General features: G+C 44.2%; 1 long non-coding RNA gene and 1 pseudogene across 4 annotated transcripts; both read left to right on the plus strand.

The window, feature by feature from the left end:
* Positions 1-10020: 10020 nt before the first annotated feature.
* Positions 10021-23800, plus strand: LOC149338415 (uncharacterized; annotated as a pseudogene).
* On the plus strand, positions 13912-16356 carry LOC149338416 (uncharacterized). Of its 4 annotated transcripts, none has more exons than XR_016283444.1 (4): positions 13913-14294; positions 14973-15301; positions 15453-15617; positions 15987-16356. It is a non-coding gene; the product is annotated as an uncharacterized LOC149338416 (long non-coding RNA). The 4 variants fall into 4 exon arrangements; XR_016283442.1 differs by having other exon boundaries at positions 13918-14294; positions 14973-15336; XR_016283443.1 differs by having other exon boundaries at positions 13945-14294; positions 14973-15029.
* Positions 23801-24130: the final 330 nt, after the last annotated feature.

Here is a 24130-nt window from a genome sequence, read left to right on the forward strand (position 1 = left end):
CCTGTGTAGCGCGGCAGAAGTTTTTCACATAACCCCACACGACGGGATGGGAGCCACAGCAAGACGAGAGAGCCCGCAGGGTAGCGCACATCACGATGCAGGCCATCGTAGCGGTGTTTTTGAGCCTCTAGAGAGGCGGAGAGCTCGTGACGAGCAACCTGGCGTGCGGCGTCTGCTCGGGCGATAGCGTCGCGCGCATACATAGTGACAGGGCCGGCTGTGGGCAGCAGAGTGTCGAAGGGCAGTAAGGGGTCTCGTTCAAAGAAAGATAGAAGGGCGAGTAACCAGCGGTATCATGGCGTGAAGAGTTGTACGCGAAGGTTACAAAATGCAAGCTGATCTCCCAGTCTCGGTGGTCGTCGGATACATATATGGCGAGCATGTCTGTCAGCGTGCGGTTGAGACGCTCCGTAAGGCCGTTCGTCTAAGGATCATAACCCTTGGTGAACTTGTGACGAACGGAGCACGAACGAAGGATTTCGTCAACAACTCGGGAGAGGAAGCAGCGGCCACGGTCGGTAAGGAGTTGACGAGGAGCGCCATGGTGTAATATGACTTCGTGCAGAAGGAAGTCAGCGACGTCAGGGCGCAGCTGGTTGGAATGGCGCGAGTGATCATGTACCGTGTGGCATAATCGGTGGTGACAGCAATCCACTTGTTCCCTGAGGAGGACTCCGGGAAGGGCCCAAGTAAATCAAGCCCAACACGAGAAAACGGGTCGGTCGGGATGGGAACCGGTTGCAGGTGTCCAGACGGCAGAACAGCGGGCTTCTTTCGGCGCTGACAGAGGTCGCAAGCGGCCACGTAGCGTTGGACGCAGCGGTACAGACCAGGCCAGAAGAAACGCCGGCGCACGCGGTCGTACGTACGGGAGACACCAAGATAACCAGCCGTAGGAGCGTCATGCAGTTATTCGAGGATAGTGGAGCGTAGGTGTCGGGGAACACCTAGTAAGTGCTCAGCGCCATCAGGTCGAATGTTGCGGCGGTACAGCGTGTTCCCGTCCCGCAAAAACCGGGCCACAGAAGTGTCACGCCGGTCTGTGCTGAGGTGGTCGATGAGAGAGGTTTTCGTCGGCAATGTGGGAGAGGTCGGAGATGTAGAGGATACAGGCATCCGACTCACAGTCTGTAGAAGAAGGAGGATCGACGGGATAGCGTGACAGGCAGTCACGGAAAACCGCGGAAAAGGTGTATTAACATTGGAATCGCAATGCCCAGCGGCCAAGACGGCCAGTAGGGTCCATGAGAGATGAGAGCCAACACAGAGCATGGTGGTCGGTTATAACAGTGAATGGTCGGCCGAACAAGTATGTGCGGAATTTTCCAATGGCCCAAACAAGAGCCAGACACTCGCGTTCTGTGATGGGGTAATTCTTCTCGGCGGAAGAAAGAAGACGGCTTGCGTACGCAATCACGCAGTGCTGGCCGCATTGTCACTGAGCAAGGATGGCGCCAATTCCGTGACGACTTGCATCGGTACGAAGTTCGGTCGGGGCAGACGGGTTGAAATGGGCCAATACAGGAGGGCTGGTGAGGACGGCGATAAGGCTGGAGAATGCAGTAGCCTGCTCTGGTCCCCAGGAAAAAGGAGCGCCTTTTTGCAACAGATTGATGAGAGGGCGAGCGACGGCTGCGAAGTTCGGGACGAACCGGCGAAGGTACGAACAGAGACCAGTGAAACTGCGGATATCGCTGGGCGAGCGGGGACAGGGAAAAACATTGACTGCACGAACTTCATCAGGGTCGGGTTTTATGCCACTCGCATTCACCAAATGGCCGAGGACTTTAAGTTCGCCGCGGCCGAAAGTGCATTTTTTTTAGTTGAGTTGAAGACCTGCGCGGCGGAAAAGTGCCAAGATGGACGAAAGGCGAAGCAGGTGGGTTTCAAACAAGGGCGAGAAAACAATGACATCATCTAAGTAACAAAGACAGGTCGTCCATTTGAAGCCGCGGAGTAACGAGTCCATCATCCGTTCAAATGTGGCAGGGGCATTACAAAGGCCGAAGGGCATGACCTTAAATTGGTAAAGGCCATCAGGGGGGACAAAAGCTGTTTTTTCGCGGTCTCTTGCGTCAACAGAGTTTTGTCAACACCCGCTACGAAGGTCGATGGAAGAAAAGGAGCGAGCGTCATGTAAACAGTCCAGGGCATCATCTATGCGTGGAAGGGGATTGACGTCTTTCTTCGTTACCTTGTTGAGATGACGATAGTCGACGGAAAACCGCCAACTTTGGTCTTTCTTTTTCACGAGCACGACAGGAGATGCCCAAGGCCTGTTGGAAGGCTCGATGATATCGTTGGCCAACATCTTGTCGACCTCCTACTGGATGACCTGGCGCTCTGGTAGCGACACACGATAAGGCCTCCGGTGTATAGGTCTTGCATCGCCGGTGTCAATGCGGTGGGTCACTACCGATGTTTTTGACCCAGAGGAGCAGAAGCAAAGTAAAAAAATGTCGGTGTAGGACACCAAAAGGTTGCGAAAATCGTGTGCATGCTCGGGGCTCAGGTCAGAAGCCATCATCGCAGAAATGGATTGCGGAACGTTGGCTGGGATGTCGGGCGCTTGAGAGACAGTAGAAGGCGGTCCAGTAGAGAGAGCAGTGACGGTACAGTCGGTGAGAGAAGACAAAGTTGCAAGCGATATGCCTGCAGGAAGAACTTGTGGTGACAAGCTGAAGTTGAGGACAGGAAGGTAAGTGCTATTCTTGGTGACGCTCAAGATGAGGTGCGGAAGAACAATATTGCGCGAGAGAACGACATCGGCGAGTGGTCAGTCAAGATAATCCCCATCAGGAACCGCAGGAAATGGTGACATAGGCAGATAAACGGCAGAGTCGGAGAGCAGGCGAGCGTACTCGGTGGAGCGAAGGCGGGGCGTGGAGCTGGAGGGTGTGTCGGCTGAGCTGAGAGGCAGGTCCAATCGTAGAAGGCCGCTAGAGCAGTCGATAAGGGCAGAGTGAGTGGTTAGAAAGTCAAGACCAAGGATCACATTGTGAGGGCAGTGTTCGAGTACGGTGAACAAAACTGAGATGTGTTGATCGGCAACAGTGACGCGGGCAGTGCACAGGCCAGTGACGGCAGCAGTGCTGCCATCGGCAACGCGAACGGTGGGCGAAGCGCCAGGGGTCTGAACTTTTTTGAGGCGACGGCAAAAGGATGAGCTAAGAACCGAGATTTCGGCACCAGTGTCAATGAGGGCAAGAGCAGGAACACCGTCCACAAAGACATCGAGGAGATTACAGGGTGAAGGCTGGGTCAGTAGAGGATTTTCAGGTCGGGGCACCAATGCAGCATCACCTCCGCGAGCTGCACTGGCTAGGTTCCCGCGAGGCGGCCTACAGAGGACTGTGGGTAACTGCGGTGCGGAAGAGGTGAGTGGGAACGGTGGGCGGTCGGGGAGGGAGAGCGGCTGGTTCTACGAGGAGGCGGTGGAGACTCGGCGCTGGGTGGGTCATTCCGAGGCGTGAAGCGACGGAGTTCATAGTCATTACGTCGGTCAACGTAGGGCAAAGGTAAGGGTGGTGCGGACCAACGGCTGCGGCAGTGGCGAAAGATGTGGCCTACGCGCGAGCACGTGAAACAGATCGGCCGGTCATCAGGGGTACGCCACTCATCTGGATTGCGATATCTTGGGTAACTTGGGACGAAGATGTTGCGGGCCGTACCGGTAGCGACCACGGGAGAGATGGGGCTCGCACTCCGAGGTTCGACGGGATGGCTAGAGGGCATGCCCAAGTTGGCGACCTCTTGGCGGACGACAGCTTGAATAAGGGATATTCCGACAAGGGCGCGTTGGTTGTAACACACTGTTAGAAAATTCTGTAAATCTACGGAAAAAGCTGAACGGAACTCGCCCCGCACGCCGGCACTATCGCCAAAGTATAGTTCTTGTTTCGAAACGGGAACTGCGACGCAAATTAGAAATGCGGAACTAAAGCGAAAAAGCCTTCGTATCTGCGTGCTATTATGTTCGGCGCTACGCAGAGCGACTGCACGCTTATTGGAGGCGTCACACACATGCAGGCTGTTCGCAGACGGAAATGGCGTTTTATATTATTGGGGACATTATTGTCCTGCGGAGTAATACCACCCCTGGAGCCGCTGTGCGCAGCGCGGAGTGCCACAAACGCGGCTGCTCATACGAAGTATAGTAGGGCGCGGAGAGGACATTGTCTGGAGGCGACTGCAAATACAAGCGCGCTGCAACTGTTTAGCAAGCAACGCAGCATCATTTGGCCGGACGACGGAGGTGCCGCTCGTTTTCAAGGTATGTATACATTCATCTCTTATCGGCGGTGCCATTATCGAGACGGCACTTTCAGTTTTGGCGGGAAACTCACTGTACGCATTGGCTGCGGCGAAAAGAAAACTAGTGCGCCAAAACCGTCCTCGCGTCGGCTTGTCGGTAACATGGCCAGCTCGGAATATCAAGGCTCTTTAGCGTACAGGCGCGGACAGAAGTAAACGGAGCACGCAACTGTCTTCGAATATTTTTCACGCGTCACCTAATTGAAATTTCCAGCAGTGGTGCGCGCATGCTGGTAGCGGAGGTTGGTGGGCTTTCTTGTAGATAGACAACGCTTCTTCATTGCCGATGGAGAAAGCGTGATTGCACTTCGAACGCAATAGCGTGCTCCGCTTACTTATGGCCGCGCCTGTACTACATGCGAGGCGCGGGCGCACGTGGTTTCGATTCGCGGCATTGAATTGTTAAGGTGATGGGCAGGTGGTAGACATATATTGTCGTCATGGTTTGTCGTCATGTATTGTCGTCACGGACGACATATATTGTCGTCTTCGCGCCTGGGAGGTAATCTGCTCCCTATCCAGTCTTTGACAGATAAGGCATCATCAACGTATTTTTGTTTTGTCTGTGCTTAATTTTTGGATCCATCCACAAGTGAAACGAATTGACTAGTGAACTCAGCGAATTGAATATATGAACATGTCATTAAGTGCATCAAATAGCTGAAGCGAATTCATTATTTCATTGATAAATTAATGCATTAAGAGAAGCACGTACTCGTCTCGGAACAAAATGAATGCAAATATTGCCAGTAGCACTGAATTTATTCGCTGAGACTATCTTTCTTGTCTAAGCGCTATTTTTATTGTACTAGCCTAGTACCTTCATTGTACGTTGCGTATTTTTTTATAGCAAGGTGTGATGTGTATGTCATTTGCCTCTTAATCCTGTATGATATGATGTTGCAATAATTTAATATATAGTCGGGTACAACTTAAGAAGGCAGCGGCTTTTCCCCACCAAAGGACCCCCTCCCAGCCAATGGCGTCGGCTGATTCTAATGACCCTGCCAAGGCGACAATGCAGGGAGCGGTGCCACAATGGAGAGAGGGGTCTATCCTCGACTATGGATGGAGGGGATTATCCCCTTTCATCTGCCACTCCCTGCATTGTCACGCTAGCAGGACAATGAGAATCGGCTGACGCCATTGGCTGGAAGGGGGTTCATTGACAGGGAAAAGCCCCTGCCTTCTTAAGTTGTATCTGACTATACATGTGTTCATGATTACTGAGGAAACCTGTTCAGCATTGTTCTTGTGTATCACTTTGCAACCGCTCACTCCCCTCTCACTGCCTCTGCATGAGCCCCGAGGAAACTTGATAAATAAATTTTCATAGCTAATGCAGATTTTAACAAAATAGTTTAATCTGGTTCTATCTCATTAATTAAAATTAATGAATGAGGGTTGCCACATTTGTGTTACCGATTTATTGCCACTCAGAATTTCCAAGTGCTCAATTGTTTTGTGTTTGGAGCACTATACACTCAAGTTTCGATGACAGCCTCTACCACTGTTCTCGCCAGCAGAAGAAAACTTTAATGAGTACACATTTGAATTGTGTGTCCTGGACCCAAGTTCTCACTAAACATGTTCAAAACAAGTGGTCATCAGTTTATTTTAGCATGTAGCAGAGGCGCCAAAATGTATCCCCTTTATATGCCTCTTTATATATGATAGCACTGTCTGAACATTTTTGGTAGTGTAATTCTTCTGATGCACAAAGCGCACACCACCATGTTTTAGACATTTATGGTTCTGCAGGTGTAACATCATATTGTTCTTTTGTTTGGCAGATGTTAGTTAAAGTCTGGAGCCAAGATCGCAAAATTAAGAAACTTGTGGCCGTTGAGAGCTTTGAAGATATGAAGGAGAAGGCCACAAAGGAAGGAATATGCCCTGGCGTCCCAAGCAGCAATCTCAAGGCAAGTTTAAGTTTGTCTACTTTTGCTCAAGCATACAGCTTAAATCATAGCAGATAAAAGACGAGAAAAAAGCGTATGAAGTGCGGTGTTTCTTATTCGCACATCTAAAATGTGGCCAAACAAACCAGAACAGAAATTTGTATTGCAAGCAACACAGTGAGAAATGTAGATGCATTTTATGGATATCTTGTTTGATTATATTAGGGAAGTTCCATTTTGCATGAGACTGCTGAGAGTGCACTGGCACTTATCACTGGGCCTGCCACTTTCATGTGTCTTTTTGGTTATCTGAACTGATATATTTTCTTCCCTCAGCATGAAGTGTGTATAGAAGGTTCTGCTTAGTTTGAACATAATTTCAGTCCCGTTCAAGGTAAAATTACCGAGAGTAAGCATTGTCTCAGTTCACATGTGGGTGGTTTTTAATGACCTTCCTTGAAATTTGGTTGCATTAGGTGTTATGTACCAGAACTAAAAGATCTTAACTTGCTGACATGCCAAGGTAGCCATATTATTATTTTGATGCACATCATTTTTTCTACTTCTGTAGATCAGCTTGAAGCAAGTTTTTAAACTAGAATGTGGGCTAATCTGCATTGAGTATGTTTGAATTAATAGTCTACCTTGCTTCCCTGTTGAGTCTCAGAACAATAACTTTTACTCTCTCTCTCTCTTCAGTCTTGGGATGTGCCTTCTAATGCGTTAGTGAGTTCCAATATGCCCCTGGAGCAAGTTCATGGGGCATTCCTTTAGCCTGTTGCCTACAGAACTCCTGATCTGCTTGGAATGCAACCTGTTTCTGGGACATGGGATTGGTGACGTATAGTAATTCCCTCTCTATATTTTGTGCTATATAAAATACTGCACCCACACTTGTGAAGATATGCAATTGATGGGCTTTAGGAACATTGGTTTCACACTGGGAAAGTGGTTTTAGAAAATATTAGAGCCCATAGCAACAACTGATGGTGTGTTTCAGGCAGGCGTTAAAATGCAGGGTATTACAAAAAACTAACAACGATATGAAAGATTTGCAGGCTTTATTAATATAAGTGTAGGCTGTACATTAACAATGCATCAGTGTGACATTTTATCGTAAGGCTGTTCTGTAATTTTTCCCCTATGTAGCATAGTTTCAGTCTTGTTTCATATCTTGTTGGTCACTTTAGAGGCTTGTCTGTTCGGCACATGACTTTTTTAATGGTAGTTTCAGGAGTTGTCAAATAGCATCGTATTTTTTTCATCTACTCTTGCTATACTTTAACTTTAGACGCTGTCATTGAAATGATGAAAAAGATGCGAAAATTTCAATTTCTCAAAAATGGCATATTCGGGTTCAATATACTTAAAGTACCTACCTACCAGGTCTCAAGATCTAATTTGACCTTTGCTAAGATGGGTGGACGGGCTTGTTGGTAATTCATCATGACAAAACAGCACAGACAAGACAAGACCAGCACCGACTTTCAGCAACGTTTATTTGAAAGCAAATCAAAATATATACATTGTGCCCTAAAAAAACAATGCACAAATGATGCCTTGTCACATTCACAACTGGATGTGTTGAAATCAAAACAAAAATTGATTATGAAGCATTTAACAGCACGAACTAATACAGAAGTTGTGCTACCACAATGATTGTAGTTTCTGTGGCCTCTATTATCTCGCGCACCAACTTTTCCCTGTCCGTCTAGCACAATGCAGCGCATGAATCCTGGCAAACAGTGTTCAGGATCTAGCAGATGATAGCAATCGTGACAGCGAATTATTAAATTCCCCCTCACAACTTTGTTCACATGCTCTTTTAACCTCTCACCTGCATACCTGCATGTTTGAGCAATGTAAAAATATCCACATTTCAAGGGGGTTGAGTACACTATACCTTCTGTGCAATCTCCGAAGCGATTCTGATGGTTGATTGTAGAACCTTCGTTGCCTTGGTTATCTCGGCTGACATGCTTACACTGGTGCTGAAGCTTCTGAGGTGCGGAGAAAACAACCGTTTTCTTCGGATCACTCGAGGCTGGTGAACAGAGATTGCTAAACCCAGTTTTGCCCAGCAAATATTATTAGCTGTTTTTCTACTGCTGGATACTCAGAACCTTTGTTGGTGTCTGTAGCCAAGTGCCTTAAGCACAAGTTGAAACAGGCATGTTACGCCCCCATTGAGACTGTAACTCTCAAAAGGAAGGTTGTGCCTGTCACCTACATCCACAATTTATCGCACCAATTAAATTAAATAGGCAGTTGAGTCGGCATTGATGTTCTTTTCTCCGCACCTCAGAAGCTTCAGCACCTGTGTGTGTCAACCAAGGTCGGCAAGACAATGAAGGTTCCACATTCAACCATCAGAATCGCGTTATTGAGTGCACTGAAGGCATAATGTACTCGATTCCTTTGAAATGTGGCTATATTTACATTGGCAAAACTGGCAGGTGAGCCAATGAAAGGTTAAAAGAGCACCCTTACGATGTAAACAAAGCTGTGAGGGGGGAATTTGATGATTAACTGCCGCGATTGCGATCATTTGATAGATCCTGAATGCTGTGTGCCAGAATTCATGTGCCGCATTGTGCTAGACAGACACTGGGAAAAGGTGGTGCTTGAGGTAATGGATGGCGCATAAATTTATGAAAACCAGAATCATTGTGTCAGTGCACCATCTGTATCGCTCTCTAAGAAAGAGGTCGTGCTGTTAAATGCTTCATAATGAATTTTCGTTTTGTTTTCAACACACCCAATGTGAATGTGACAAGGCATCCTTTGTTTGTTGTTTTTTTCAGGTCGTGATGTGTATATCTTGACGTGCTTTCCAGTAAACCGTTTCGAAAGTCAGTGCTTGTACCGGCGTATTCCTTTCTCATCCTTGTTTTGTCTGCGGTGTGTTGTCATGATAATTTGGCCTCTAGCTATCAAACTAAAAATGATATATTTGATGCCTCCAAAACACTGAAATGGCGATTTCGGAGCAAATTGAGGTAAAACCACATATCCAGTGGCCACCATTTTGCTCTTGTTTGAACATTGGTGCTCTTCCCTAATCTGGGTATTACTCGCTATCATGAAGTTCTCCCGGAATTTCTGCATTGCGCCATTTTCTGAGGACTCAGATGGTTGGCATGTGCACACCTCAAATGCTGTTTTCTCCAATCCATGTTTTTTGCCAGTACCCTAGCAGAAGTTTTCATTACTTTTTTATTGGGCAATTTCAATTAAACATATTGTTGAGTTCAGAAATAACTGAACCATGGAGCTGTGCTATCTTTTTCTAGCTCGGTCGAACATATCAAATTCGTGAACAATACTGTCATCTAATAATTATATCGTAATTATGGTGTTTTGACAAAACTGATCATTATTATGCGATGTTGTACTCAATAACAATATATATAGCATAGCTCCGCATGGCAGGTATTTGGCTATAGCTGCACTCCAGTCGGAACCAAGAACTGTTGAGGGAAATTGAACAACCGTAAAAAAATTACCTAGTTAGGCTTCAGTTATCTTTCCATGATATGAGTACTGATTGAGATATACTGAAACTAATTATATTTTTGAAAAGAGAACGAAGTAATACATATCCACATCTAATTTCATTACGTTATTGTATTAAACATTTTCATTTTTAAGACCTACATCTTCCCTGGTGCCTCGAGGTGTTTGTTTAACCAGCTTGCTAGACTATAATGATCCTTGATTTAAAAATTCACATTCTAGAATGTCTTCTCTGCCCTAGGTATTTCTTGAAGACGGCACAGAGGTTGATGAGGAATGCTTTAAGTTCATGCAACAGAACTTTGGTGGCAGTTTGGGCTGCACATTCATACTTGGCTCCAATTTTTCCACTGCAGATGCTTCCAGTGCAGGTACGATGCTTTCAGTACATTAAATGCGTTGTTGATGTTTAGGCTATTGGTATGCGTGATACATGCTCACCGAAATGCATGGAACACTCCGTCGCTATTCATAAGGAGATGCACCACCTATCTTGTGGCCAATATAAATTTCAAACCCTGATACTCAGAGGATGCCGTAGATGAGGCTGGCAACAACATTTCTAGAGTGTGCATTGAAATGTGTTATGACACAGTGCTTTACATTCATCAGGCTGATATGGCTTGTCATCCCGAAGCTGCACATGGGTTAAAGAAGATGCCATAGTGCAGGGCTCCTAGTTAATTTTAACCATTTGGGATTCTTCAACATGCAGGCACTGGCATCGCACAGCAGACAGGCCTTCTGCATCAGTAGAGTGATGCAAAGTTATGGGTCTGACCTGACTAATGTGCATATGTGCATTCTTATTATAACCTAATGTAGACAAAGAACAGGCATGTCAATTCTGAAGGAATTTAGATTTGCTATCAGTAATTTAAAACTTGAAGCAGGCATTTATTTGCCTGAGCATAAAGTTCAGTCTAGGCTAACGATGGGGTCAAGTGATCAGCTGCATCTGTTAAGTGTGACTACAGTGGCTTGAATATTTACCATACTATGCCTACAAAGTGTTCTGCTTTAATAATTATCTTCTCGTGACTGATAAATCTTGAAGCACACAAGTTGCATGCTAAAGATGCATTGCATTGCTCTATGCATTATTGTAGCCACTGCATGTAGTTATATTGGGTGATAAGATCCATGAGTTTTGAGTAACAGTCCTGCTACTGTATTGTGGCACCAGGGCTCCCATGTGATGGTTGTACAGTCATGGACAAAAGATTGCAGGATGCAGATTGGCCTAAAAAAAGTTTTCTGCATTAGCTCGCTAGAAAGTCAGATATTCATTCCAGCGAATGGAGCACGCATGTGTCATCATGCAGCTGTACTTTTCATTGGCATCCTTTGCCTGACCATGCAGAAATACATTTTTTTTCATGAATATGCAACCCACACTCTTTTGTCTATTACTGTACGTGTGAACAAATAGTGCAAGCAAAACCACTAAAATTATAACATAGCGCTAAAGTCAGGATACTTTTCTCTGGACCTAGACGTCTCTCGTTAGAAAAGATTTACAGGTGAAAAAAAAAGGAAAGACACTACAGTTTGATATATTGTCATCGGAAACTTGATTGTATCCTTTTTCATTTCGAAGAAATGGAAGTGCTGCAGAAATGACTGGAAGGCAGGCCGAATGTAACTAGAAATGCTTGTGTAGTCATGATCTGAAAAAGAGCTGGAGCAACTTCTGTCAACCAAAATTGGTACTCTAGCCGCCGCGGTGGCTCAGCGGTTATGGTGCTCGGCTGCTGTCCTGAAAGACGCGGGTTCGATCCCGGCCGCGGCGGCTAGAATTTTTCCTTCAAAGAAATTCTAGAGGCCCCTGTGCTGTGCGATGTTAGTGCACGTTAAAGAACCCCAGGTGGTCGAAATTTCCGTAGCCTTCCACTACGGCGTCTCTCATAGCCTTAGTCGCTTTGGGACGTTAAACCCCATAAACCAAACCAAACCAAAACTGGTACTAGCACGATATTATTTTGGTGTGGCTGTTGTTATTAGTGTTTTTCAAATGGCTGCACCTACTTGACATAAGACTCAGTAAAGCAAAAGCAGCTACAAAAGGTAGAGAAGCCACATCCTTCACATGTTATTGATTTCTGTTGCCACTATGTTGGACGCAGCAAATCGCATGTCCTTGCTGCAGCAGCTGTTCATTACAAATATTTAAAGGCACCAAAATACACACACCCAAGAGAAGACAATGGGACGGAGCGCCACTCACAACTGTGTGAGTGGTTGTGAGTTGAGTGGCACTCCGTCCCATTGTCTTCTCTTGGGTGTGTGTATTTTGGTGCCTTTAAATATTTGTAATGAACAGCTACCATCTCGCACAACAAGAAGTTCTCATAAGCAGCAGCTGTTGGCTGACAAAAATTCCAGTGTGAACAGTATATTTTTTCTTCAAACCTGCACTGATGTTGCCACCACTATGCACTTCTGGGGTGGCTGCTAACCTCCATTTCATACATGAGGTGCAAGTCTGCATGAGAAAATACAGAGAGGCATGTTATTCGTGCTAGTTTTCTGGTCGAGTGTTCAAAGGCACGAAGAAAGTGATAGCGTATGTCATCAGGAATAATAGCGCATTTGACCGAGCTCATGACAAATGCGTCATGCAATAAGGTTGCAGGCAAAGCATTTATTTTGCGCTCCACGAGGAACGCAGTACTTTTTTATCGCAGTTGCATGCAGTGCAAACAAGACCACTAGCTTTGACAGCGTTGCACCTGATGCATGAAACACAGTATTGTCGTTTATTTCTATATTCACATTGATTTATGGCTTTTAACAAATTAAATTGTTTGCTAACCTCATCTTGCAGTTTTTTTCTTCACACGTCACTGTCCTATGCAAAAGTCATTTTTCTTTTGTTTACCAATGTAAAAATATATATTACTTGCCGTGGCAGTGCAGTGGCTATAGCATTTTGTTACTGAGAATGAGGTCAGAGGTTTGATTCCTGGCCATAGCTGTCAAATTTGAAAAGGGCAAAATAGAAAACCACCTGTTTACTGGACGATGCCAATAGACATTGAGGTTCCTTAGGTGGTCAGAAATGATGTGAAGCTCTCCACCACAATTTTTCTCATAGTTCAAGTGTAGGTTTGGAACAGTAAGGCCAAAAAGGCAGCATTATGGCTCAAAATAATATTTGCACCACATTAAGGTTAACTTGGCTACACACACAATTATCAGGGTTATGTTCTGTTAAAATGCACAAATGCATATAGTATTGCTCCCTCTTGGCTAAAAGCATTTTTGTTTAAATTTGCAAGCATAGGTCAGAGTAACCCATCTTGTTCAAAGTGAAACACTTAGACTTGCCCAATTGTACATCCTGCTGCCACCCTGATAAACTGCCCATCTTGTATATGCAGTGCCTCGCAACCATTAGTGTATCAGATCTTGGAAGAACACTATTATCACCTTACTTCATAAGGAACCCACGAAACACAAAACGTCTTACGAACGTCTCGGAACAGCTTCAAATGACTACAAACGTCTTGCGCTGTGTTCAAACGTCTCATAGATGTCGACAAGAAGAAGTTTCCTCTGCGACGTCTCTTAAACATCTGCAGTCAGACGTTTGCTGTGAAACTTCTGTGAAACATCTGTAGTCAGATGTTTTCTAGACTTGTTTCTAACACGTGGAACTTGAGACCACGTCAAGGAGATGCGCCAGCAATCAGCAGAGAGTTGCCACCGTGTATTAAACATGCTGTAAACCACGGCACATAAATTAGATGGCTCTCCTGCTTGACGTTTCGAAGAACAGGCGCGCCGGTGCAAAGACCGCTCTTTGTATTCGAACACAGAAAGCGCGTTTTCTCCTACGGAGCCCGAATCACGTTCCACATCGAGTGCAGCTAACCCGCCACTCGTAAGGCTGGATTTAGGTAACATATAATGGCCCTGAAAGCCGACGGTAGTTACGCGAGCGAAAAAATTTGCTTCATGTTGCGAACGCCTCTGTTACGCCTCGGCTAACTGGCGGCAGCATGCGGATTGACAGGCGCAGCGCACGCTGCCTTCGCCGCCTTCCCGCCGCCTACGCGGAGCTCGCACGCGCGGTTTATCGCGCAGATCACCCGCGCGCTATCTTTTCGTGGCGGCGTATCTTGGAGGCAATCTTTCTTGAGTCACGCTGTCACGCTGCAGCTTGCTGTTTGCTGTTTGGTGTCGCTCCGCACGGTGGCGATGCAGGATAGTTTGCCAAAGTGGTTTTAACCGTTTAAAGCAGAAAAAAATCTTAGTGGAAGCTGCAATTGCTTAGTTTTACATGAAAGTATTAGATTCAATTTGTTTTTTGGTTCTTTGATGATTTGTTTACTTTTAGATTTAGAAATTTAGTACTTCATTTGGTCATTTGGCGTTGCAGAGGCTAGCGATAGCTACGCGCGCGAAGCGGTTGCTGCGCACATTGTAGTATGTTTCGCTGCGCACTTTTTGCCGCGCTGGTTGGCACTTCACGCCGCTGCAGTTTGCATTTTCCCCCTTTTCTGCGGTATCGTTTACTACCAGTGTTGCACTGAGATGTGAGCCTCGTTTTCCGCAAAAGTAAGTAACGTTCCATTTCTCTTCTGTGGTGAAAGCGTCGGCTTTGCCGGCTAAGCCACTAACGCGCCTGATTGAACCTTTGGTTTACAAATCACAAAACAGTATCAGCCAGTGTTTTACATACCAAAGTGCAGCGTTGAATGTATTAAAACAGGGCATTTGCATGTATTTGAGATTTTGTTAAGTGGATACAGCTAGGCTGCTCTCGCATGCGAGTTGCTTTCTTTATCAAGGCGGTGACAAGGTGAACGTGACAAAGCTTCAAACCAACCAGCTTTGTTTAAGCATAGGTTGATAAGGCGCGGATTTTTTCCCACACATTGATTAAAGTCTGTGCTCTATTGCATTCTGGCAGGGTTTTATTCTTGCCAAGGACTCTCATCTGGCCACCTGTGTGCTCCATTTCTCCTTGCTGTGATTGCCGTCAGTGAAACTCGCGTTAAAAAGGCTTTGGTTATCTTAACTGCGTCAAGCTTTTATTTCATTGCGATTGAGAGCCCCGGCACAAAGGTAGTTTACTCAGTGGTGCTGCTCTGTATGTGTGCAGGCTGTTTGACAGTGCAGTGAAGTACTACGGCTCTTTGCAGGCATGGCAGCTTTTATTTTTTGGAAAACCATTGCACCGTGCACAGCTGGCGTTGTCCCTACTTCACTGTGTACATTTCGTTTTGTGTACAGGCTGTTCAACAGTGGTTTTCAGAGGATCTCCTTTGTTGCTCAACTTCTGAAGTTTTGGTAAGCACGCTTTGCAGCTGACACCTTTTCTTTCACTTCATGATTTCTTGTATATGTCTAGGCTCTTTGCTAATGTTCATTCCACAAACCCCATTATTTGAACAGGGGCTTGTGGAACTGAAACATTATGTGGAACTACATTTGTTTGTCCTTTAGAACTCCAACTGTTGGCTGGAGGAGCAAGGACCTGGTCTAGTTTCACGCAAATTAATAGCAGCACCTTGTACCTGGTTGTTCAGATGACTTGGCCTAGAGATTGTTTCAGTTCTGAGGTGGGAATCTGGACTAATGCTTCTTGTGCAGTGGTGTAAGTAATCTCTTGCCCACTGTTTGAGCTTCATCGTACAGATTAGAAAGGGCTTCTTTGGCAATGCAGTGTTAGGAACCTTATACACATGCACTTTTATTTATCTTATCTTTCAGATGTGCCTTGTGTGGCTGTCAAGTTAAGGTCCAAGATTTAACACATCTCTGGTGTATACTGAAGTGATGCAGGCATTACCAGGACAGCAGCATCTCTGCTATGTTTTCATGCGACGGTGCAAGATGTCGAACATCAACCGCTTTTGATTCAGCCACATCTTGCAGGTAAGAGAAAGCCTGTTTGCAATATGCAGCTTAGGAGGTTCTATGAGTACAATGTGCATCACAGTAAGGCAGTGCACTTGCTATTGACTGCTTGGCTTTCAGTGTCCATGCACGCTGTTTGGATTTTGCTTCTGTTAAAGGCCTCCACAGTGATTGACTTCTTGAGTTTATGGTGAGCCGTAGCACTCTGCTGAATGCAGCTTGCAGTGACATCATATGCATCTATGCTTTTAATTAGCTTATTTTATTGCCTGTGCTGTCACTCCTTGCCATTTCCTGGTCTTATTTGCTTCCAACTCCTCATTGGCCATTCTACATGCACCTGACTGACTGTGCTTTTGGTTACTCTAATATTTTTCACTTCTGCAGGCTGCTGAACCAAGCTGGATTTGACTTCCCCTTGTTACCGTCTAGTTGGCATCCTCCGTGCAAGAAAAGCGATTTTTGGAACACCTAGCGAGCTCTTAAGTGCCATCCACGTCACAGCAACTTTCTCATCAACGCATCCGTTGTGAACAAGGCCCGGGGCCGAATGAATTTTTGATATAACAATTGGTTGCTGCTCGACGCTTTCCCGCCATCCAAGTGCTTACCGTTGTAACGTCAGCCAAACCAGTGAAGCTACCTCCTCCGTGGCTTCTAACATTAATTTCCTGATCCTTTTCTTTTTTTGTGTGGGTGTATGCACTGGATTCAATAAAGAGTAACGCAGTGACTGAAAAGTGTGCTAGCACATGCATTTATGCCTCATTACTACAGCCATACATCCCTTGTAATGTGGGCTCATTGTTCGGGTCATTTCAAATCAGCTTTGAGTTTTTTTGAGTTGTGTATACCAGAAAAATGAACAACAACATTTTTAAAGCTTTAGAGGGTTTAAACGCAACACTGAAATCAGTATTGAAATGCGTAAAATAATCCAGGCACCCGTTTCGAAAAAAAAAGGAACGTCTAAAAAAATTCTAGCCGTATACAAGCGTAGCGTTAGCAGAGCTAATAGAGGGCTACTAAACATCTAAGTCTAAAAAACTGCTTACCTGAAACTTCTTTTAGATGTCAAGCTTTTCTTTCCAAGACTTTTTTTAGACGTCTATTAGCGCTTTTTGTGTTTCGTGGGAAGGGGCTATCAAGGAATTGAAGAATTGCAGACCAATCAGCCTACTATCTGTTTGCAAGGTATTGACTAAGGTCATCACTAATGGAATTAGATCAATCTTAGACCTAAGTCAACCAAAAGACAAAGCTGGTTTTTGTAAATGGTACTCTATAATGGACCATATTAACACTATGAATCAGACAACAGAGAATAGTGTAAAATATAACCAACTCCTATATTTAATCAACAAGAAAGCATTTGACCCAGTCAAAACCTCAGCAGTCATGCAGGCATCAGAGAACCAGCATGTAAGAGAGGCATATAACCATACTGAAAAAATCTACAGCGGTTGCACAGCGACCATATTCCTTCACAGAGAAAGTGACAGAACACCATTAGTACGGGTGTGAGGCAGGGAGTGACACGATCTCTCTGGTACCATTCAACATATGTTTACAGATGATATTCAGAGATCCAGACTAAGAATAACTTAGTGTAGGAGTAATGGAGAATACGTTAGTAATTTGTGATTCGCTGATGACATCGCTTTACTAAGTAAACTCGGGGGTTGAATTACAGAGCATGATCAATGACCTAGACAGGCAAAGCAGAATAGTGGGTATAAAAATTAATATGCAGAATTGTGGCAAGGATTGGAGCTGTAAGGAATACACCCACATGGGACAGGTAATGACTGCATACCTGGATTACTAGAGTAAAATAACTGTGAGATTAAGAATGGGGTGGAGTGCATTTGGCAGGTGATCTTAGGTGATGATTGGCAGTCTACAAGTACAGGTATGGCAGTGTACAAGTATATAACAGCTATATCTCTACTCACCTATGGGGAAGAAACATGGAGGCTAACAATAAAGGTTGAACTTATATTGAGAGCAATGCAGCAAGCTATGGAAAGGAAAACGATAGCTGAAACGTTAGGAGACAGAAAGAAAGCAGAGTGGATCTAGGAATAAATGCTAGTTAATGATACTTTAACCTAAATAAAAAAATACTGAGCATGAACAGGACATCTAATGGGAAGGGAAGATAACTTGCGTTTGTTAAGGGTAATGCTACAAGAGCAAGCATAGCAGGGGACGTCTTAGTCAGGAGGGCGGATGACATTAGGAAGTTTGCAGGGATGAAGTGTCCGCAGATGGCACAAGACAGGGTTAATTGGAGAGATGCGGGAGAGGCCTTTGTCCTGCAGCGGGCGTAGGTAGGCTGATGATGATGCATCATGCTAAAGACTACGTTACTTGATTAAAAATCTGTGGTGGCTCAGTGGATATGGCTCTTGAGTGCTTACCTGAAAGACAAGTTTGATCTCGGCTGCAGTGGTTGAATTTTTATGGAGGTGAAATTATAGAGGCCTATGTACTGTGCAATGTCATTGCACATTGTTCTCAATTTAAGATCAACCTTTATTTTTAGCCTCCATGTTTGTGCCTCATAAGAACTTCTGGTGGTCTAAATTTCTGGAGCCCTTCACTATGGTATCCCTCATAGCCTGAGTCAAGTTGGGACGTTCAAACCCCATAAACCCAAATATATGGGGCACAGGTTTAAATGACTGTATATGCTATGCAATGAAACTCATCTCATAATTTTCTCAGCTGCTGTAAGTGCTAGTGTTGTTACCACTTTTCAACTCCTTTGCCAAGCTTGATTGCATTTGAATGTTGTTTACAGAAGAGCCTTCAACGTCGTCCTCCCAGCCATCACTGGAAGATTTTCAGTCATTATTGATTCCATGGAACTCCGTCTCATGAAGCTCTAGCACATCTGAGAGCATCAAACCCACTTGACCGAAGTAAATATCAAGAACTCTTGATGCGTGCCTATGCAGCAATTCAAGTGACTATCAACTCCCAAGGCAAGCGAGCTTGTGATGTGCAGAAAGAGTGGCCCTTGCTGTCCACAGCAGCACTTCCTGGCCCATTTCAGAAGGTATGTATGCAACCTTACTTGAAAACTGCATTGTCAGTAAATTGAAATACTGTTTGAGGTTTCACGAAAAATAACTGTTACTCAGTGTGGCTGCCGTATGTGCAAAGGTAAGCAATGTATTTGATTAAGGCACTTTTAGTGCCATGTTCTATGTCAAAGTTTTACTTCCAACAACACTTAAATAGTATGAAGCCCATGAAATACAGGCCAGTGAACATTTGTTATCTTGTCAAAAAAGTAAGCAAAATTCAAAAATTGGTTCGAAATTTTATTTAATTTGAAACTCATGGCACATTCTGTTGTCAGAACTGGAGCAGAACCAACGAGCAGTGAGGAGCAGAGCAGTAGCACTGCGAGAGTGCAACTGAGTGCTCTCCCATTGAAACCTTCCGTGCTCGCCGAGAGCAGGCGTGAGGGCGAAGGTGTATTGCATGATCGGATCGTTTACCTTCCCAGCATCCTGTGCGGTGAACGCGCTTGCAATGTGCAGCTGGTACGGCGGTCAGAGTTGACGCATTTGACGTTTCCTGCCATAACCAGCCAAAAACTGCACGTATTGGTGCAAAAATAGCCTCTTTAGACATTATACATCGTAAATAACCCCTTTAGACATTACACATCGTTAACGCGATTGTGACATGGCTGAAACGCTGTCATTGCACCTGTCAGCAAGCGTCACTGCTGTTGTCTCACATACTTCCGCAGTTCAACGAGGTTAGGTTCGTTTAACTAATTTCTGATGACTTAAACTGTTACAGTTAGCGCCTGGTTACAATTAGAGATTTGTAGTTTTCAGAATTTTCAAAACAAGGTTACCCTTGATGCCTTAACTCAAAAAGTTTGGCTATTTTGAGTAGTTATGTGCACTGGAAGGATTGCTTTGCCTGCATGGATTTCAAAAATGCGTGTATTTTGGCACGATGTAGCTAAAATTTGCAGGGCCATAGCATCAGAGTAATCGTGTTTTCGAAACTCTAGAAATTGATATGGCTATTATTAATGACCGGCCACAAATGTTTAATCGAAACCAGTTGCCTAAACGCCATAGTTATAAAGTTAATTATGAGAAATTATTTAACCGGCTTTTGAGCCGACTTTATTTAACCTATTTGTGTTGTCTGCATACACTGGTATTATTCTGCTGCAGAACCAGTCTCTATAACCCAGAAAGCTCATTTTTCAAAATTAGTGGCAGACTTCCCTGAAACACATTGTATTTGACCACCAATTTCGCTTTAAGACGGCAGAGCAAAAAGTGAAGTTTCGCGGTAACGTATGATGCACAGTTGAGAGGGCATACTCTCTAGGTGTTGATGAATTGGTTAGCACTGGATTGTTATTCTCAAAAGGTTAAAAGTCTTGTGCAAGCACACAAATTACCTTTCATTGATTGTTATGTGCGTTTGCAGTGATGTCAAGCAGTCTTTACAGCCAAATGTCTAATTTTTCAGGCTGACTGACACGCAGCTGGAAGGATTATTTGTAAATTAAGAAATTGCAGACCTGGAGGTCTTCTTCGCATTCCTGTGGCACAGCCTGAAGGGAGACGAGGCACTTCAATGGCTCCTTATGACAGACAAGGTAGCACAGGACATTGGCCGCCCGACAGCACTGCTGATTGGGTATTCCCATTGCTGTGCATTTTCTTCAAGGAAAAGACAGAGCTCCTTTTTGGTGTTTTTGAGGTGAGATTATTGCGGAAATGGATACTCAGTTAGTAGCCTCTCAGCACTGCCAAAACTTCTGCTTTATGACCGTAGATGAAACTTGCACACTCCAGGGCAGTTGCTCACAGAGATTGTAGCCAGTGGCAAAGAAAAAGTGAATTAATCTACAATTAACATCCGTCAGTGTTTCAGTAAAATTTCCTGGGCACTACCTCAAGGTTTACCGAAATGTAGAAGGCTGTGAACTTTCATTTTTGTAGTCCTGCTGCTGCAGTTCGGTAGATGTTCATTATTCCTGCGATTCTTCAGCACACTTGTTACCTGTGTGCCCTTATACATCTGCTTATGATAACGGCTTCTTACCTCCACAGACATCAGCCTGTGTTGCTGAACTGAATAGCAACCTGCCCCCCACCCCAACGGTGGTTGTACTTGGTAAGATTTTTATGATTTTCTGGATGCTTTGAGCAGTAGTATAACTTTCTAAAAAGCATATTTATAAAATATGAAACCTCATCAATAACAAAGAACTAGAATAACAACAGGAGAAGGGGTTTGAACTACCCTCTAGGTCAGACTCAATGCAGCTCGATGGGGCATGCCCAGCAAGCTAAATTTACCATGCACATGCTGCAGTCTTCTCTTAGAGATGGTAGCTGGCAGCATAATTCGCTGCTTGAACCCTGCTAGTGCAGATGTAGAATTCTGGTTTGTGGCCTATAAAATTAACTTCAGAGTTATATTTAGAAAATATCACATGCATTTCCATTCATTCATCTGCTCTTGTCCATTACTTTATAAATAGCTTGAGCATCTACCGTTAGCATGCTACATATAGAGGTGCTGACAATGTTTTTTGTGAGCTGTGCTGACATGACTAGCTATGTGCAAAAAATTTGTATGCCTCATGTTCATATTATAATGCCAAAAATTATTCTTCCGAGCTGTAGCATTTAAAACAAAATTGCTCCACAATTGTTAACATCTATAATCTGAACTCAGTTTTTGGCACTAAAGGAGATTTCTTTTCAGGCACAAGCATCTTTGATCTTACTTGCATTGTGACGCTCGATGGAGCGAGGTGCTTTGAAGGCCTGAGCTTTCTGGCTGCCATGGAGATCCTTTTTGCTGCATACTTTTGTCTCAACATCAAATACAGTCAAGAAGTGCAAGCCACATTGGAATTCATTCAGAGGTAAGCACATAAATTTTTCTCTTGTGTATCGCAAGTTTTTACCATATCTATCTCTCTGACTGTTGCAGTAGCCTTATAGTCAGTGCGACGTGAGAAAAAGCTGCATGCAAACTCCATAAGCCTGGCATCTCTCCCACAACATCTGACATTGTTACGATTAAATGTGCATGTGCATTTTGTGCGTCGTTTGACAACCTTAATAATACTAACTGATGGGCGAGTAGGTCGAACATTACGGTAAAACAGCGCTTTGGCACATGGACAAAGAAAGGACGCAACTACTTATCTCAACTATGTGGCTCAAGCATGTGTGAAGCTGCTAGGAAGTGGATGGCTTGTGTCAGAAATTGGGAGTCCGCTGTGCTTTCCAGTGCATGCAACCATGGCTTTCATTCTTTTGTTACAGTTTCTTTATGCCATTCTCGGGTGGCAACTGCTGTTGTATCAAAGAAATAAGAAATATGAACGCATGAAATGCAAGAAATCCTTGGTGAACCCTGCAGTTTCAGGGAAGGCCAAGAAAATAGTTGGCAGGATTTAATTAAGCTTCCATTCTAGCAAGGCAGCTAGTAAAGAATATTTATTTTCATATGCTAAACATTCTTGAGCCCTCCTCTAGAGATGAGTTGCAATTGAATGTGCTGTAGTTGCAAAGTAAGCCCCGTGAAAGATGCTAGTCTCTTTCTATTCTCCAAAACCACGAAGAGTTGTGCTAAAGGACGACATGCACACGTGCGCTCAACCTGTCTGCTTACTGTGTATTGTTCTTTTGGGCTGTTGTTCATGGCTTTATAGAAGTTTTGAAGGCTAGCTTTTATGTGAGTATGGCTCGGTTAATAATTTTCTTCAGCTCTTTCAGTCATTTGGTAGAGTAATAAAATCAGAGCTTGACTGTATTGTCTAGTCATGTGTAAGATCCCTAGTTCACAAAAACCTATGATTTGAGCATTTTTGTGCAATGGTGTGCTAGCAGCCACATTATCTTTTTTTGGACGATGATGTGTCTGTAGAAACCAGTACAATGACAGAACGACAGGAATGTGATTGTTTTTCATGTGAATTTTTAGGAAGGGTACAACCTGGTAATGAACAAAGTTCTGCTGATGCCTTGATATGTTTGCTACTCTTCTGCTCATGCAAGCCAGCACAACAAGTGCTGTGGCTCTGGCAGCAACACTCTCGCATATTTGTATCAGAAATTTACAGTACGGGCACCTGCCAAAAGCAGCGCTACCATATATGCATGAATCTAGAACGAGATTTTTTTTTTCAAAATCATACGCTTCAGAAAGCACCTCGCGTTATATTGGAGCCAAGGTACGAATAGAGCGCAATTTTTTTTTCTCACTTTGATACACCCACAGCGAGCTCACACGACAGGCTCATGAGCTGTGAGGAAAAGCAAACTTTTTGATGACCAGAAACACGGAAAGAAAACCGTGCAGACTACTGAGAAAGAAGAGAAGGGACAGAAAGGGCCTTGAGTACTAGGGAAGCGAAAAAATTCTGAATAAGCACAGAACTGTGCTGTACGGGCCGCGAAGCATTAAGACAGGAAGTGATGGCATGCGAGCCATTGCTGTGTGTGAGGCTGTGTACGGGAATGTGTGGGAGCCTTCCTCCAGAATATTGCAGATTCTTCATTTGCAAGTCACAGAATTCAAAATGTTTTGCCAAAATTAGAAGCTGAGGCATATGGTAGTAACTGCACTGTGGCTTATGCCCAAGGCATATCTCTCGGGACAAGAATTGGTTGTATAAAAGAATTCCAAATCAGAATGCACTGAGTAACTACAGTTTCTGGAACAAGTTACTGTTGCCTTCCTAATACTGGAGTCATTTGCTCTCTTGGCATCACAGCATGCCTTACTTGGTGTTGCTTGTTTGCTTGGTGTTTGCTTTAATGCTTGGTGTTGCTTTGTTTTGCTTCAAAAGCTGGTATAACCATGTAAATGATGTTGATATGTACCGTTATTTCCACAGAAGTGGCGCTAAGAGAGCATTGGACTGTTGGGAATCAAACTCATCCTAACGGCAGTACTAAAAGAGACAGCTATGCATTTAGACTAGCCCTAAAATTCTGCAGGTCTAAGCAGGATGATCTAGCTTCTAAATGTGTCTTTTTCTTTTCAGGCAATTGGTGGGGATGAACCCAGAGGAAAGGAGCCGGCAGGTGTCCCGGAGGATAACCTCAGTCCACCCAAAAGTGCACAGTGCCCTTCAGCAGCTTGAAAAGTTCAAAAAAAAGTGGCAGGATTGCATGGCTCAGATTTAGTGTGCTTATTAACTCTGATATCAGAGCTTAGGTATTGAATTATTTTGTAGCGCAAAATTGGTGTGTTCATGAACTCTGATATCAGATTAGATATTGGATTTAGTAGCTTTTGGAAATAACTGTTTTATTTATATCATTCAATGTAGATTCTCTGTATAGCTTGCTTTTGCTATTTTTGTACCTCTGTGTTCTTAATTAAAACTTTCTAAAGCTATTTCATTTCTATGCAATATTTATTCCTAGATTGAGTCTCTGCTTGAAAATTTTTGAAGGAGATGCAAAAAGTACTGCATATAGACACATGTATATGTACAAATTTTGTGGCGTTTC

This window comes from Amblyomma mixtum, chromosome 6, assembly GCF_055824585.1.
Source record: "Amblyomma mixtum isolate Tamu chromosome 6, ASM5582458v1, whole genome shotgun sequence".
NCBI lineage: Eukaryota > Metazoa > Arthropoda > Arachnida > Ixodida > Ixodidae > Amblyomma > Amblyomma mixtum.